Here is a 16,217-nt window from a genome sequence, read left to right as displayed (position 1 = left end):
TTGTAAATCGGAATGGTTTGTGGCTTATCCGTGGCTACATTACGAGGAAAAGAGTGGCAGTGTTTTCTGCTATGACTGCATTCGGTCCATCCACTTAGTGAACAATAGAAGACCGTAGAAAGAAACGGCTTTTCTTAAAGAACGTTTCTGTAACCGGAAGAAAGCTACGGAAAAGGGTAAGATACACGAGAAGAGTCTCTCGCAATTATTCAACAACGTGAAAATAGCACACCTATGATTGCCCAAGTCGCTAGATATCAGCTGACCGATCACGAGGAAGGTAGAACCGTTTTGCTAGTAGTTAACAGTTCACTTAGGTTCCTGGGTCGAACAGGAAACGCACTGAGAGGTAATGAAACGGTCTCAGGAAACCTCATGACACTTCGCAATGTGAGGAAGAATGATCTGCCAGAATTGAAGATATGGGTGAAACGCCGTGGCACTTGGTTGATGCCAGTGATACAAAACGAAGTACTGGAAATTATGGCTCACATGATCCAGCGAGAAATTGTGCAGCAAATGAAAAGTTCCTCATTTTACGGAAATACAGCAGATTCAACGACTGACGTGGTTGACCAGGAGCAGTTCACTCTTTGTGTACAATGTGTTGACCCTGAGATGCTGGAATAAACTTTTTCTGGGTTTCTATAGTCCGCCGGCCTCCAAGGCGCAAACGCTGGCAACTGCCATTAAAGACATCTTTCCAAAACTGTCACTAGAAATTGAGTTTCTACGCGCCCACTATTTCGATGTTGCAGCTAATAAGTCTGGGCAGAACAAAGGTGTAAAGGAAATCCTTCTTAAAGACTAGCTAAAGAGTTGTTACATTCAGTGCAGCAATCACTGTGTGGATCTGGCACTACAGGAAGTTTCCAGAAGCAGTCATCCATTGTGCGATGTACTGGTAACTGCGACGTCTCAAATATAATTCCAGAATCCGCAAAAAGGAAAAACGTGTATGCAGATGTTGTGCTACCATTTGGTGTCGATGAGACGAAACCAAACCCAAAAGCTCAACCCCTGATTCCAATTTGTTCCACACGATGGGCTGTAAGAGTAAAATTTTTGACATGTTTTAGGTAAAACTATGAGCGGGCCAGAAAACTGTGACCGAAGTATTGAATGTAACACGCTCAGTTAGAGACGAAAGAAGGTCTGTCCTGCGAGGAATGCGAAGCGGCTCGAAAAGATTGAAACTATTCTTTATATAACAGCAGAAACGGAAGTGTTTGGAACTGGGCAGATTCCTACAGAATCCAAAGTTTAATGCAGCCAGAGTGAAACATTCTGTATGGGCTCTAAAAATAGCTCTTGCAAATCTTAGGACTATGGAAGTATTTTAGAGAGAAATCCAATGATTATTCTGAAAACCTAAGTATGAAAGACCCAAATATCTCTCGACGAAGAAAAACACCAGCGAAATTGCAACACACAGAAACACCGTCTGTTCCCAAATAATTGTCCCAAGAACGAAAATTTAGGAAAGATTTTTTTGAAATTCTTGATCTCCTTCTGAATGAGACTGATTGAAGGTTCAACCAAGAGGATCTAAAGCGACTATCCCCATCTACAAGAGATACTTATTTCGTCGTCCCAAGCACACCTCCATCTACACGCCGTTTGGAAGATTGGAATACATACAACAGACTTTAACCTGGACAGGCTTCATGCACAGCTCGAAGTACTGCGAACCATTACGACTTGTCTACAACCCTATTTGAAGAAAACTTATTGCTGAATCTGGTAGGGTTAAAGAACTATTTCAGGAAGTTATTCGCCTCATCACTCTGATCCTGACAGTTCCAGTATCGTCAGCATCCCTTCCGAGAAGTCATTCAGCGCCTTAAGACGACTTAAGACATGCCTCAGGTCAACAACGACTCAGTCAAGACTCATCCATCTACTCCTTCTCCATGTCCATCAAGACAGGGCTGGAAAAATTAATCTTGTGGATGTCATGAAAGAATTTGTTTCCCGAACTGTCGAAAGCAAAACTACATTTGGAAATAGTACATAAAATTTTTAGTCTAAATGAAAACAAAGTAAATACCTTCTTCTTTTTCAAACAAATTATGTTTTTCTTTTCTTTTTTTTCATTAAGTTGTGATGCACAATGTTTGTAAAATAGTAATAATAACGAAAGGTTTCTCTCTGGTCGATTGATAGTGCAGTCTACAGCAAATATGAACTTCTTTTCGTAAACTGTCTCAGAATAAAGTAGGGGCGATATATTCCCAGATTAATGTGGTCATTTAAAAATTAAAGCAACTAAATTGTTTTACAGAGCACGACCTATAAAATTGGGTCCATATTAGTAGTAATGAGTTGTTTGGCTCTGTAGAGCAACACAGCGCTTATTGCCTAACACACCTTCCCACACTATCGGTATGCACGTATTCTTAACGATTTCCTGGGCTCGCATTCGGGAGAACTATGTTTCAAACCTGTGTCTGGTCATCACGATTTAGGTTTTCTGTGATTTCCCTAAATCGCTTCAGGCAAACGCCCAGGTGGTTCCTTTGAAAGGGCACGGCCAATTTTCTTCGCCATCCGTCCCTAATCCGAGCTTTTGCTCTAACTCTAATGACCTCGTTGTCGATGGGACGCTAGACACCAATCCCATCCTCCTCCAGCATTCCAGTATGTGTTTTCCAACGGTATAACACTCGTCCACATACCGCTGTTGTAACCCAACATGCTCTAACGAGTATCGACCTGTAGCCTTGGCCTGCTCAGCCATCTGATCTGTCTCCATCATCGAACGACAGCTCCAGGGCCATTCACAAACAACATTAACCGTCTCTATATTGACCGACCGTATGCAACAGGCATGGAACTCCAACCCACAGTTAAACATCGTCACCTGTACAACACAATGCATGCACTTTGCGTGCTTACATTCAACAGTCTGGTGGTTACACCGGTTATTAACGTACCAATGTTTCACATTAATGACTTAGCTAGCTCTTACATTAATCTGCGATCCTGCAGTATTAAGCACTTAAATATGTTACCTAGACTAATGTATTAGAGAAATTTCATCACTCTACTTTTGTTCGTTTTGTACTTTTTTCTGTCAGTGTAGTATTGTTCACCAGTTGTAAGCTGCCATTTGTTGAAAACTGGCTCACACATGTATTCCAAAGGCATTTGGGGAACGCACAACAACAGTGCTCCAGACGTCGCTGATCTGTCTTGCCTTGCTGCAAAGAAGCCCACTACGTGACTCAAATTGCGTAACGTGGCTGTGATTCTGTCCTCTCAGGCGCTAGACACGTAGGGCCACTGAGACCCCTCAAGGCGTTGAGATTGTCTTTCGTAATGATGATGGGAAACCCGCAAGGTACCAGCTGACTTGAAGAACTCCACAATTGTCACCATCTTCAAGAAGGGCGGCAGAAGCGTCTGTGGTAACTACCGGGGAATATCTCTACTCTCTGTCACTGGCAAAATTTTTGCAAGAATCCTTTTAAATCGCCTCCAGACACTTTTAGAGACTGTACTACCTGAGTCTCAATGCGGGTTTCGACCTTCAAGAGGGACAATTGACATGATTTTCTGTGCACGACAACTACAGGAGAAGTGCAGAGAACAGCAAAAGCCTTTACTACTTGTTTTCTACGATCTAGAAAAGGCCTTTGATACAGTTCCCAGAGAAGCCATGTGGATGGTCTTAAAACGCTTCGGCTGCCCTGAACATTTTGTTGACTTGATTGAAGCTCTCCACGATGATATGACTGGACAGGTCCTCTGCCAGAATGAAACGACTGGTGAATTCCCAATAACAAGTGAGCTTAAACAAGGATACGTTCTTGCACCAACATTATTTGCATTGTATTTGGCAGCTGTGCTTTACGAGACAACCATAAACAATGCAGGAATAGAACTAAAGTACAGGTTTGATGGAGGGTTATTCAACCAGTCCAGACTCCATTCAAAAAGGTTCACCAGTACCACTCGTGTGACAGAGCTGCAGTATGCTGATGACAATGCTTCTCCAGCTCATTCACTTGCAGAGTTGCAGCTGTCAGTTGATTCCTTCAGCAGGTCGTACGAACGATTTGATCTCTCCATCAATATTCCAAAGACAAAGGTGATGGCGCAGCCAACTCCTGGCTCCTCCGTTCCTGACTTCAGCATATCCATTTATGGTACAACCTTGGGACAAGTGGACCATTTCCTCTACCTGGGAAGCATACTGTCATCTAACTGCTCATCTGGAAAAGATGTGGAGAATAGATTACGCGCTGCGCATGCAGCATTTGGACGTCTTACAAAGCGTGTCTTCCTGAATAAAGACCTAACACTGTACACCAAACTGATGGTGTACAAAGCTGTAGTCATTTCCACCCTGCCGTACGGTTGCGAAACCTGGACGTTATATCGCTGTGATCTGAAGAAACTAGAACGCTTCAACCAACAGAAGCTAAGATATATCATGAACCTGAAATGGGATGACTTCATATCCAACACGGCTGTTCTTGAGAAAGCAAAAATGTATAGCATGGAAGCTCTTATCATTGGGCGTCAACTCAGATGGGTCGGACATGTCCAGCGGATGAAAAATGACAGACTTCCACGCCAAATGCTGTACAGCGAAGTGAGCACAGGTAAAAGGCCACTAGGTGCCCCTCTCAAACGTTATAAGGATCAGTACAAGAAAAATCTGAAAAACTTGAACATCGATTCGAGTAACTGGCACTTAGTTACCTCAAATGCTCTTCAAAACTTTGAGCTGGAACGTCGAAGAATGGAGCATGACAAACGCCGGAGACGTAAACTCCTCCAGGCTCAGCCACGTCCTCCACCTTCCATTAGCTGTAATGTCTGTGGCCGCCAGTTCCACGCTAGGATTGGATTGCTAAGCCATCAACGACACTTCCACGCCTGAACCGTGACAAAGGAAATCTCAGGAGAGAAATGAAAACTCGGATACGAGTATCAGCCGACGACGGTACCATTATTCGCGTGACAGTCGTGAGCAGAGCGCTGCAGCCCCCTTCCCGGTCCGCGTCGCGGGACCGTTACGTCACAGCTGCCTTGTCATCCAATAGCCGGCACAGTCAAGTATCTCAAGGCAGCACCAGCGCCGCGCAGCTGTCAGTAATCGCCGAGCTCGCCACTGGCGCGAGGTTACTGCCTGCGTTATTGCGACCAGGTGAGAAGGCCGGCGCAAGTTTTGCTCAACGGGTGTTAAGCCTAGTTTACACGACGACACTAGGTTGCAAGCAACTGCGCTACCGGCCACTGCGCATGCGCACCGTGCGTTTGCGCAACTCCTCGGTGAAACAACGCTTTCGGCGTGTTCCAACGTTGGCGACACCAGTTGCATGAGTTTTGAGGTTATGTATGTTCGCTTTTTGGATATCTATGCTTTGCATAGGTGTTTGTGGGATTTCAGTGATGCTAATTACAAAAATAAGCAACATATTGCTGCTCCTGATACCTTCACGTGCGATCAGAACACAGATAGGTTGACAATATCTGAGCTGCAGGGCAAAAATTTTTGAATTAGGAGCAAATATACAACTGAATTACGAAAAATACAAGCAAAAGCAATTCTAGCTGTAGAAATGCTCTTGTCTACAAGACTAAAATCCCACCGTTCGAGTTGACTGACTTTTTTTTAAAGGAATATTGGTTGACAAGAGGGAAGGCTACACAAATCAATGAGCTACATTCTTTATTCAATATTCACCTATTTAAACGTCGCAGTAGTGCTCCCCATTCACATATGTTTGAATTTTCAAATATTGCCACTGTACAGATCTACCTTCAAGAGAGTAGTTTGTAAACCATTCTCTTCGTAATGCGGCCTGCTTCGAACGATTACTGCTGTTAACGTTGGTAATTATTACTGTTAGTGTTAATAATTGTTGGTGTTAATGAAAAAGCGTCATCACCAACTAAAACCGCGTCTTACAGCATGCCGAGTGTTCTCGATTGTAATGCACGCAATGTGATATGAAATTTCAGTTCTGGCGACAGTGCTTCACGCATTACAGTATCTTTACTCCTTAGCGCGTAATTATCTCTATTTAGAAGAAACGTTAACTGTTCTGGTGACATTCTAAGATAATTAAAAGAGCTTCTTGGGTCTTCCATTACAAGTTATTTCAGCAAGGATGCTGAGCAACCGAGTTGACGTCTTTTATTCATCTAGTCAAGAATCGAAACACGATTCTTATTTTTTTCTTATGTAGCGATTCCAAGCAACAAGCTTTAACTCCGTCACAACTCGGGCGACGTGCAGCTGCCAAAACTTTCATTTCAGACACGACTCAGGAACCCACGAAACGACGAAGCTGAAGTGTATACTGGTTTCGCCATGTCTACAGTCGAACATGAAACCATTTGCGTGCAACACATTCCACGCAACGAGTGGCGCAACCCAATGTCGTCGTGTAAACTAGGCTTTAGATTAACAGTAGCCATTTCGTTACAATGGACAGTGGATGCTCCACAGAGGCTGGTGTGCCTCAAGGAAGCGTAATAGAACCTCTGTTCCTAGTATAGATAAGCGATGTATCAGATAGGATCAGCAGCACTGTAAGATTTAGTGTACAGGAACGTATTTCTGTTGAATGATCGTAAGCAATTGCAGAAACACTTGGACAAAGTTTGCATTTGGTGTAGTGAATTGTAGTTGCCTATAAAAGTGGCTAAACGTAACGTAAAACCTATAACAAAGAGATATAACCCGACAGTGTAAGTTTGCAAGTTTAGTGGTGACATCTTGGGCATATCACATCGTTTACATGTTCATGGGTAATAGTGAAAATGGTTGTAAATGGGGTGCTGACGTAAAATCGGTATTAGGGAAGGCGAACTGAACATGACTCTGAGAAAATGCAGTGCATCTCTAAAGGAGATTGTATACAAGACGCGTGTGCGACCAATTCGAGAATATTGTTCCAGCGTTTAGAGTTCTTATCAAGTAGACATGGCAACAGGCATCGAAAGATTTTAGAGGCGCCCTGCTAACATCGTAATAGGTCGGTTTAGACCATACTAAAGGATCGTGGAGTATAAACGGGTTACAGTTACAAAAAGATAACCAGTTCTCTTGAAATCTTGTTGCGTAAGATTCTGTCTCTCCCGCACGTGTAATGAGAAGAAGATAAGAGGGATTATGCCGCTTGTCGAAACATTTGTACAGTCATTTCTTCCCTCGCTCAACACATGAACGGAATAGAAAAGAAAATCGATAACGTCGACCCATTCCCTCTACCATGCACATCACAGCATCTTGCGGAGTGTATATGTAAATGTAAATGTTGGAGAAAGGGAGATTATCAACACTACAGAGAAACTCGCCCGTCTCATTGGAACTTAAAGGGAATAATATAAACCAAATTTCCCAACAACATAATATTGCACCATTTACATTCTTCTTTATTCTTTCTCTAACTGAATCCTCGTAATAAACTGACTTTCAATTTCAAGTGCTGTGCATAGATAAGACGATAGGTGTTTCTGTATGTGGTGTTCTGAACTTTAGTACACCAGTTCATTACACGCCATTGCTGAAACAGAGTAAAAGTTGTGAACAATTAATTTCAACTAAAATCCTGCAACAGAAATATTTCGTATTTAGAGAATGAGGAAATTAAGGGTGAAATAAAATGGGCAGCCTTTTTTCTGTATCTTGGAACCATTTCTCAAAAACAATATCAAACCTATTCAGGCCGAATAAACTGAAAAGGCATTTCGTTCTATCGATAAACTGCGACAAAAGTATGCACACAGCTTCTCCAACCTTAAAAGCTATGAGGATTTCATCACCTTCAATACTGTGAAGCAAATCTCTTCTACTGGAAGCTCCTTGCTTTTGATATTCTGAGATGTGCTATTTGGGACCAAAACAATAAAAAACGTCCAGTAAATATGGGCTCTAAGGCACATACTTTAAAAGCTATGAACACATGTTCATCTTCGCTTCTGCGAAAAACATCTCTTCTACCGACCAAGTGCTCATAGCTCTTAAGGTGTGCATTTTAGAGACCATGCTTTCTAGACCTTTTTGTTTTGAATTATGATTCCTGTCATATCCCTGAATACTGACCACTCTTCCTGCGTCTGCCGATACATGTAAGAGTAGTTAAAGCTGCTGTGTAGGACAGACAGGCCGAGAGATCCACTCTCGCTATTCTCAAAATTTCAGTTGCCAAACTGTCACTGTACAAATATAGCCAAAATATGTGTATTACACTGTTGTCACCTTATTATGTGACCACCTGCCAAAAGTCTGAATAACCAGCTTTTCCAATGTGGAAGACTGCGAGACCTGCAGGAATAAAGTCTGGAAGGATGTGGAACCAAGCCAACTCCAGTGTGTGGCACGCTGATGTAGACTTCTTGGTAGTGTGTAAACAGTGGAAACAGCCTGATTGACGTTTAATGAACGAAGTAAGAGCATATGGACTGTCAGACCAATTGTGTGATTGGATTGAAGAGTTCCTAGATAACAGAAGGCAGCATGTCATTCTCAATGGAGAGAAGTCTTCCGAAGTAAGAGTGATTTCAGGTGTGCCGCAGGGGAGTGTCGTAGGACCGTTGCTATTCACAAATACATAAATTACCTTGTGGATGACATCGGAAGTTCACTGAGGCTTTTTGCGGATGATGCTGTGGTATATCGAGAGGTTGTAACAATGGAAAATTGTACTGAAATGCAGGAGGATCTGCAGCGAATTGACGAATGGTGCAGGGAATGGCAATTGAATCTCAATGTAGACAAGTGTAATGTGCTGCGAATACATAGAAAGATAGATCCTTTATCATTTAGCTACAATAAAGCAGGTCAGCAACTGGAAGCAGTTAATTCAATAAATTATCTGGGAGTAGGCATTAGGAGTGATTTAAAATGGAATGATCATATAAAGTTGATCGTCGGTAAGCAGATGCCAGACTGAGATTCATTGGAAGGAACCATGGGGATGTGCAATCCGAAAACAAAGGAAGTAGGTTACAGTACACTTATTCGCCCACTGCTTGAATATTGCTCACCAGTGAGGGATCCGTACCAGATAGGATTGATAGAAGAGATAGAGAAGATCCAACGGAGAGCAGCGCGCTTCGTTACAGGATCATTTAGTAATCGCGAAAGCTTTACGGAGATGATAGATAAACTCCAGTGGAAGACTCTGCAGGAGAGACGCTCAGTAGCTTGGTACGGGCTTTGTTGAAGTTTCGAGAACATACTTTCACTGAGGAGTGAAGCAGTATATTGCTCCCTCCTACGTATATCTGGCGAAGAGACCATGAGGATAAAATCAGAGAGATTAGAGCCCACACAGAGGCATACCGACAATCTTTCTTTCCACGAAAAATACGAGACTGGAATAGAAGGGAGAACCGATAGAGGTACTCAAAGTACCCTCCGCCACACACCGCCAGGTGGCTTGCGGAGTATGGATGTAGATGCAGATGTAGATTGAGGTGGTCTCATAGATTCTCGGCTGGGTTTTAATAAATGGAGTTTGGTGGTTAGGGGATGCTCTCTGAACCACGCATGTACAACGCGAGATGTGTGACAAGTTGCATTGTCCTGCTCGTAGATGACCCTGTGCTGAGGGCAAACAAACTGCATGTAGGGCTGGATATGGTCCCCAAGGCTAAATGCCTACTTGTGTTGATCCATTGTGCCTTCCACAATGGCGATATCACACATGGAATGCCCTCAGGCCATGGGTCTCTCCGACGATTGTTGCAGGATGTTTGCTTTCAGACGTTTCACACGGTACATGCCAATGGACATCTGTCCCATGGAGCATAAAACGCGATTTATCTGAAAAGGCCACCTGTCTCCACTTACTGGATTTCTAGTTGCGGTGTTGGTGTGCAAATTCCGACCCTCATCGCGTATGAAAAGCAGTCAGCATGGGTGCATCAACCTGGCACCTGCTGTGGAGGCTTACACATAGCACCGTTTGCTGAACGGTCGTTGAGGAGACAATATCGGTAGCCCCTTGGTTCATCTGGGCGGTCAATTGCTCGACAGTTATGCGTCTACTCGCCTGTACACATCTCTGCAGCCGTCATTCATCATTGTCATCTGTGGCCTGTGGTGCACCAAAGTTTCCTTGGTGCTGGTTTTGGATAGTGTCATTTTGCCATGTGCAGTATGCTTTAACCAAAGTGGCACGTGAACAGTTAACAAACTGGAGCATGTGTAAAAAAATTCGACACACTTACAATAGCTAAGTGACTTATATTTTTTTAAATATGCACTGCAGGTCATTGAAAATGCAGCATCTTGAATGGCAACCAAAAAATGTCAACCTGTCATGAATTGTACCACATGCTTGCATTTGCAAAGGATTAGCATTCCAGCACAACCGTACACAGTAGGTGGCAGAAATGCCATCTACATTTTCTACACAAAAAAGGATTATGAAGCACGTTCCCCATTAGTAAACTGCAACTGCGGCAGGTTTGTGTCCCAAAGTTAGTTGGTCGGCGTTCTACGACTGACATGCAAATACGGTATCGATGGGATGGGTCGAGGAGAGCCATACTCAAGGCCATGCAGAAACTCAGCTGCCTGCTGCGACTAGCACTCGAGGCGACGGACATGACTGACATGTTAAGGCCGGTGGCTGTGACCTATCTTGATCTTTCAAGAAGATAACATGAGACCATATTTTTCTCGTGCTGTCCTGACTTGTCTTGATACGAAGGGTGTCAGAATGTTGACCCACTGAGCACATCCACCAGATCTCTCACTTACTGAAAACCTCTGGTCATGGATTGCCAAGTGACTGGTGTGCCACTACACTCAATCTACTACTGTTGTCTAACGCTGGCACAGAGTTGAATCAGCGTGAAATGACATACCCACATCTATATCGAAGCTCAGTTTGAGTTGATACGTAGCCAGCTTAGAATCATTGTTCCAAACAGAGATGGGATCCCTGTGTACTAAATTTCGCACTCTGTATATCCCTAAGTTATCTATAAACTTAATCATGTACGGTTATTAAGGCTCTGTATACCTCAAAGTAAGTGAAACTTCGTGATTTATTATCGTTCCTGCTGTTGCATTTATTACACTGTTGGATGTTTTCAACTTAACTGAAGATGACTAAGTAACTACACACATCAAAAAAAGTTTTGCATCACCTCGGTTTCGAGAGTTCCGGAACCTGCACAGAAAAATTGGAATAGAGATCAACACAAAAATCATTCCCACCCTTTTCATTGCTCATTAAAACCACAGTTTGCATGTTGTACCACCATACAGCGGAACCTTCAGAGGTGGTGGTCCAGATTGGTGTACGCACTGGTACCGCTAATACCCAGCAGCACGTCTTCTTGCATTGATGCATGCCTGTATTCGTCGTGGCATACTGTCCACAAGTTCATCAATGCACTGTTGGTCCAGATTGTCCCACTCCTCAACGGCGATTCGGCGTAGATCCCTCAGAGTAGTTGGTGTGTCACGTCGTCCATAAACAACCCTTTTCCATCTATCTCAGGCATTTTTGATAGGGTTCATGTCTGGAGAACATGCTGGCCACTCTAGTCGAGCGATGTCGTTATCCTGAAGGAAGTTATTCAGAAGATGTGCACGATGGGGGCGCGAATTGTCGTCCATGAAGACGAATGCCTCGCCGATATGCTGCCAATATGGTTGCACTATCAGTTGGAGGATGACATTCACGTATCATACAGCCGTTACGGCGCATTCCATGACCACCAGCGGCATACGTCGGTCCTACATAATGCGACCCTAAAACAGCAGAGAACCTCCACCTTGCTGGAATCGCTGGACAGTGTGTCTAAGGCGTTCAGCCTCACCGGGTTGCCTCCAAACACGTCTCCGACGATTGTCTGGTTGGAGGCATATGTGACACTCATCGGTGAAGAGAACGTGATGCCAATCCTGAGCTGTCCATTCGGCATGTTGTTGGGCCCATCTGTACCGCGCTGCATGGTGTCGTCGTTGCAAAGATGGACCTCGTCATGGACGTCGGGAGTGAAGGTGCGTATCATACACCCTTTTGCGCACAGTTTGAGTCGTAACATGATGTCCTGTGGCTGCACTGAAAGCATTATTCAACACGGTGGCGTTGCTGTCAGGGTTCCTTCGAGCCATAATCCGTAGGTAGCGGTTATCCACTGCAGTTGTAGCCCTTGGGTGGCCTGAGCGAGGCATGTCATCGACAGTTCCTGTCTCTCTGTATCTCCTCGATGTCCGAAAAACATCGCTTTGGGTCACCCCGAGACGCCTGGGCACTTCCCCGTTGAAAGCCCTTCCTAGCACAAAGTAACTATGCGGACGCTGCTACATTTGCTCTTACAAAACTACACGGCACGAAGAAGTGCGAGATCGTGTCATGGTTGTCTGTGAGACCAACTGAAATTCAGAGGTACCTCTACGTTTACATGGAGTATGAGGTGTAGTTTGTGTTTATGTTTTTCTAGATGCGCTCGAGAGGGAGAGGACGGGACTCAGTGTCAGACTGTAGATAATAGTCCACGAAACTACATCTACGCCTATAGTACTGAAGCTACCTTACGCTTTGTGTCTAAGGGTGTGATGTGTCGACAGAAGGGCCGACACAGTGTGGTTTGAGGATACCGAAATGCACGCTATAAGCTCACGCAGGATGGTGTGAGGTCTGAAACAGGATACGTAATGAATGCTATAAAGAAAAGTACGTAGCTGCTGGAATACTTAACTTTAATCCATCATTTGTACACATCGTTCTTGATGAGACATGCTTCATACGATAACTATCAATTGCTATGGCGCCTTGCTAGGTCGTAGCCATTGACTTAGCTGAAGGCTATTCTAACTATCTCTCGGCAAATAAGCGAAAGGCTTCGTCAGTGTAGTCGCTAGCAAAGTCGTCCGTACAACTGGGGGCGAGTGCTAGTAAGTCTCTCGAGACCTGCCGTGTGGTGGCGCTCGGTCTGCGATCACTGACAGTGGCGACACGCGGGTCCGACATGTACTAATGGACCGCGGCCGATTTAAAGCTACCACCTAGCAAGTGTGGTGTCTGGCGATGACACCACATTCCTCCCCCGCAAATCGGCGAACGGTCGTTTGATAAGGCTTCCGCCCGCCGTGGGGAGGACCCCATGTTGGTGTATGCGATGAGGTGAGGAGCCTAACTTCAGGCGAGGCTGTGCCACCCGCACCCGGCCATTCGGTCCGAGGGGAGCTAGGAAACGCCTGAAAGCCTAGTCCAGGGTGCACGCCAACATGCGGTGTAAGCGCCCGGAAAGAGACAGGAGGGGCCGAAGGGTCGACCTCCATCGCGTCGGGGTACTCGACGCGCGAAGACGTCAAGTGGTCCGGAGCGGGCAAGAGGTCCATGGCGGAGGACAGCTGGTCACGGGAAGCGATCGGCGGCGCGTGACCCAGTGAGGCGCCAGGCGGTTGCAGCGAAGCGTCCACTGCGGGCGGCGCCGGCGGGAGAACAAGCGGCGGCGGCGGCGGCGGCGGCGCGTCGCCATGGGGCAAAATGGAAGGCAGCGTCGGTAACACCTGGGGATGAGGCGAGCCAGTAGATGGGTCCCCAGGGCGCTGACCGGGCGGCACCGTCGCTGAAAGCAGACGGGGAGCGGCAGAACCCGTGCGACGACAGAGGCGCAGCTGATTGAGATGCCGACGCACCTCACCAGAGGCCCCCAAAACCAAATACATCGCGCGGCCGAGGCAGCGAAGAATGCGCCCTGGGAGCCAACGCCGTGAACCGCGATAGTTGCGATAGAATACAACGTCGCCTGGAGCAAAAGCAGGAGTCTGCCGCTGCACAGGAACCTGATGCGGCGGATGCAGCAAAGACATCAAGGTTCGATGAGGACGACCATGGAGCAACTCAGCGGCGAGCGACCATCTCGGGGCTGAGAGCGATACGATGACAAAAAGAGCAACAACGCGTCCTCCCGAGAATGCGACTCTTTCAACTTCAACATCTGTGACTTGAAAGTACGGACCAATCGTTCACCGGCACCGTTTGACTGAGGCAAAAACGGCGCTGATGTCAGATGTTGAATACCATTAGCCTTGCAGAAGGACTGAAATTCTGCGGACATAAATTGTGGGCCATTGTCGGAAACAATAGTCTGTGGAAGACCTTCAATGCAAAAGATAGCGGATAACGCTTAGATGGTGGCAGATGACGTCGTGGAAGACATCCGGACAACAAAAGGAAAATTACTGAATGAATCGACCAGTCCGCATCGTATGGACGAAACTGGGGTGCAACAGCATGTTGTGGCTGCGGTAGCGGTGAAGCGGCGGCTGCCGCATCGGTTTGCATTGCACGTTGACCCTGGACGAGCTGTCCAAGGACATCCAATAACGCCTGCGTCGGCTGATTCTGCAAGCGAAAAAATTCGGACAGTACATCTGGAGATTGTGGCGAAGCCATGACACAAGTAAATTAGAGCAATACGAACGCGAAATCCTCTTTTACGCCTCGTCGCCAATATGATGTGTCGACAGAAGTGCCGACACAGTGTGGTTTGAGGAGACCGAAATGCACGCTATAAGCTCACGTAGGATGGCGTGAGGTCTGAAACAGGATACGTAATGAATGCTATAAAGAAAAGTACGTAGCTGCTGGAATACTTAACTTTAATTCATCATTTGTACACATCGTTCTTGATGAGACATGCTTCATACGATAACTATCAATTGCTATGGCGCCTTGCTAGGTCGTAGCCATTGACTTAGCTGAAGGCTATTCTAACTATCTCTCGGCAAATAAGCGAAAGGCTTCGTCAGTGTAGTCGCTAGCAAAGTCGTCCGTACAACTGGGGGCGAGTGCTAGTAAGTCTCTCGAGACCTGCCGTGTGGTGGCGCTCGGTCTGCGATCACTGACAGTGGCGACACGCGGGTCCGACATGTACTAATGGACCGCGGCCGATTTAAAGCTACCACCTAGCAAGTGTGGTGTCTGGCGGTGACACCACAGGGTGCTTCCCCAATTCTTGTTATAGTCGCGAATGGTGCATGGCAAGAACGGCTGTTGCTAAAGCGTCAGGATGAGCTGTAATTTCTCTGCACGACTCTCCTTGAAACATACGCTCTCGGAATTTGAACAGTAAACCCGACCGTGATAGAAAATGCCTCTCCTGTAGCGTCTACTATATTTATTTGAGCATCTCCGTAACTGATCCATGAAATTTCGGGCGAACTGCCGGAAGTGTGAAGCTCGCTGATACGATATTTAGGTGCAGAGTCTCCTGGCCATGTTCAGATATATATAAGACATCTGTATATACCAGTATGGCTATAAAACTCTGCACTGAAATATCGTGCCACTGCGTTACATCCAGCAGTTTGCCCGAAATTTCACTGGACACTCCGCATGCGGTGAAAGATTTTTTGTTTTAATTCTAGGTTTCGGAAATATTGACCATACAACTATCAATAGTTGTACCTGTACAGAGTTAACGAAACTTTGAGCTAAAGCAAAATAACAGAATGACCTTAGCTCTGTGGACAGTGTGCAAGTCCTCACGAGTGAAGTTTATTCGAGTTTTTTCCAATTGTGTGGAAGTATGTGAACACCACACTACTCCTCTTCATTAACTGCCTGATAAAATTACGCAGCGGATATTGGATAGCGTGAGAAATAAATTAGCTTTGTGACATTCAACCCAAGGCTGGGGATGTTGACATATAATATCCGTAATTTGTTTCTACAAACTTACTGAAAAATTACACAGCTGACCAAAATAACTGCTTGAAATTCGGTGAGTGGTTCTTTCGCGCTTGACAACATAAACAATTATAAATGATGACGGGTACTAGTTACTTGAAGGAGAGGTACTACACTACCGGCCATTAAAATTGCTACACCAAGAAGAAATGCAGATGATAAACGGGTATTCATTGGACAAATATATTATACTAGAACTGACATGTGATTACATTTTCACGCAGTTTGGGTGCATAGATCCTGAGAAATCAGTACCCAGAACAACCACCTCTGGCCGTAATAACGGCCTTGATACGCCTGGGCATTGAGTCAATGGCGTATACAGGCACAGCTGCCCATGCAGCTTCAACACGATACCACAATTCATCAAGAGTAGTGACTGGCGTATTGTGACGAGTCAGTTGCTCGGCCACCATTGACCAGACGTTTTCATTTGGTGAGAGATCTGGAGAATGTGCTGGCCAGGGCAGCATTCGAACATTTTCTGTATCCAGAAAGGCCCGTACAGGACCTGCAACATGCTGTCGTGCG

At 45.5% G+C, this 16,217-nt stretch overlaps 1 protein-coding gene across 1 annotated transcript in view; it reads left to right on the top strand.

Annotated features, from left to right (window-relative positions):
• The first annotated feature begins 5,081 nt into the window (after window positions 1–5,081).
• Window positions 5,082–16,217, top strand: part of LOC126481147 (probable cytochrome P450 301a1, mitochondrial) — a 517,008-nt gene continuing 505,872 nt past the window's right edge. The window contains exon 1 of the mRNA XM_050104707.1: window positions 5,082–5,158. The gene's annotated coding sequence lies outside the window, so the exon portion shown is untranslated. The remainder of the gene's footprint in view (window positions 5,159–16,217) is intronic.

The sequence above is a fragment of the Schistocerca serialis genome, chromosome 5, assembly GCF_023864345.2.
Source record: "Schistocerca serialis cubense isolate TAMUIC-IGC-003099 chromosome 5, iqSchSeri2.2, whole genome shotgun sequence".
In the NCBI taxonomy this organism is placed as follows: Eukaryota; Metazoa; Arthropoda; class Insecta; order Orthoptera; family Acrididae; genus Schistocerca; species Schistocerca serialis.
This window is presented reverse-complemented; position numbering and strand designations above follow the sequence as displayed.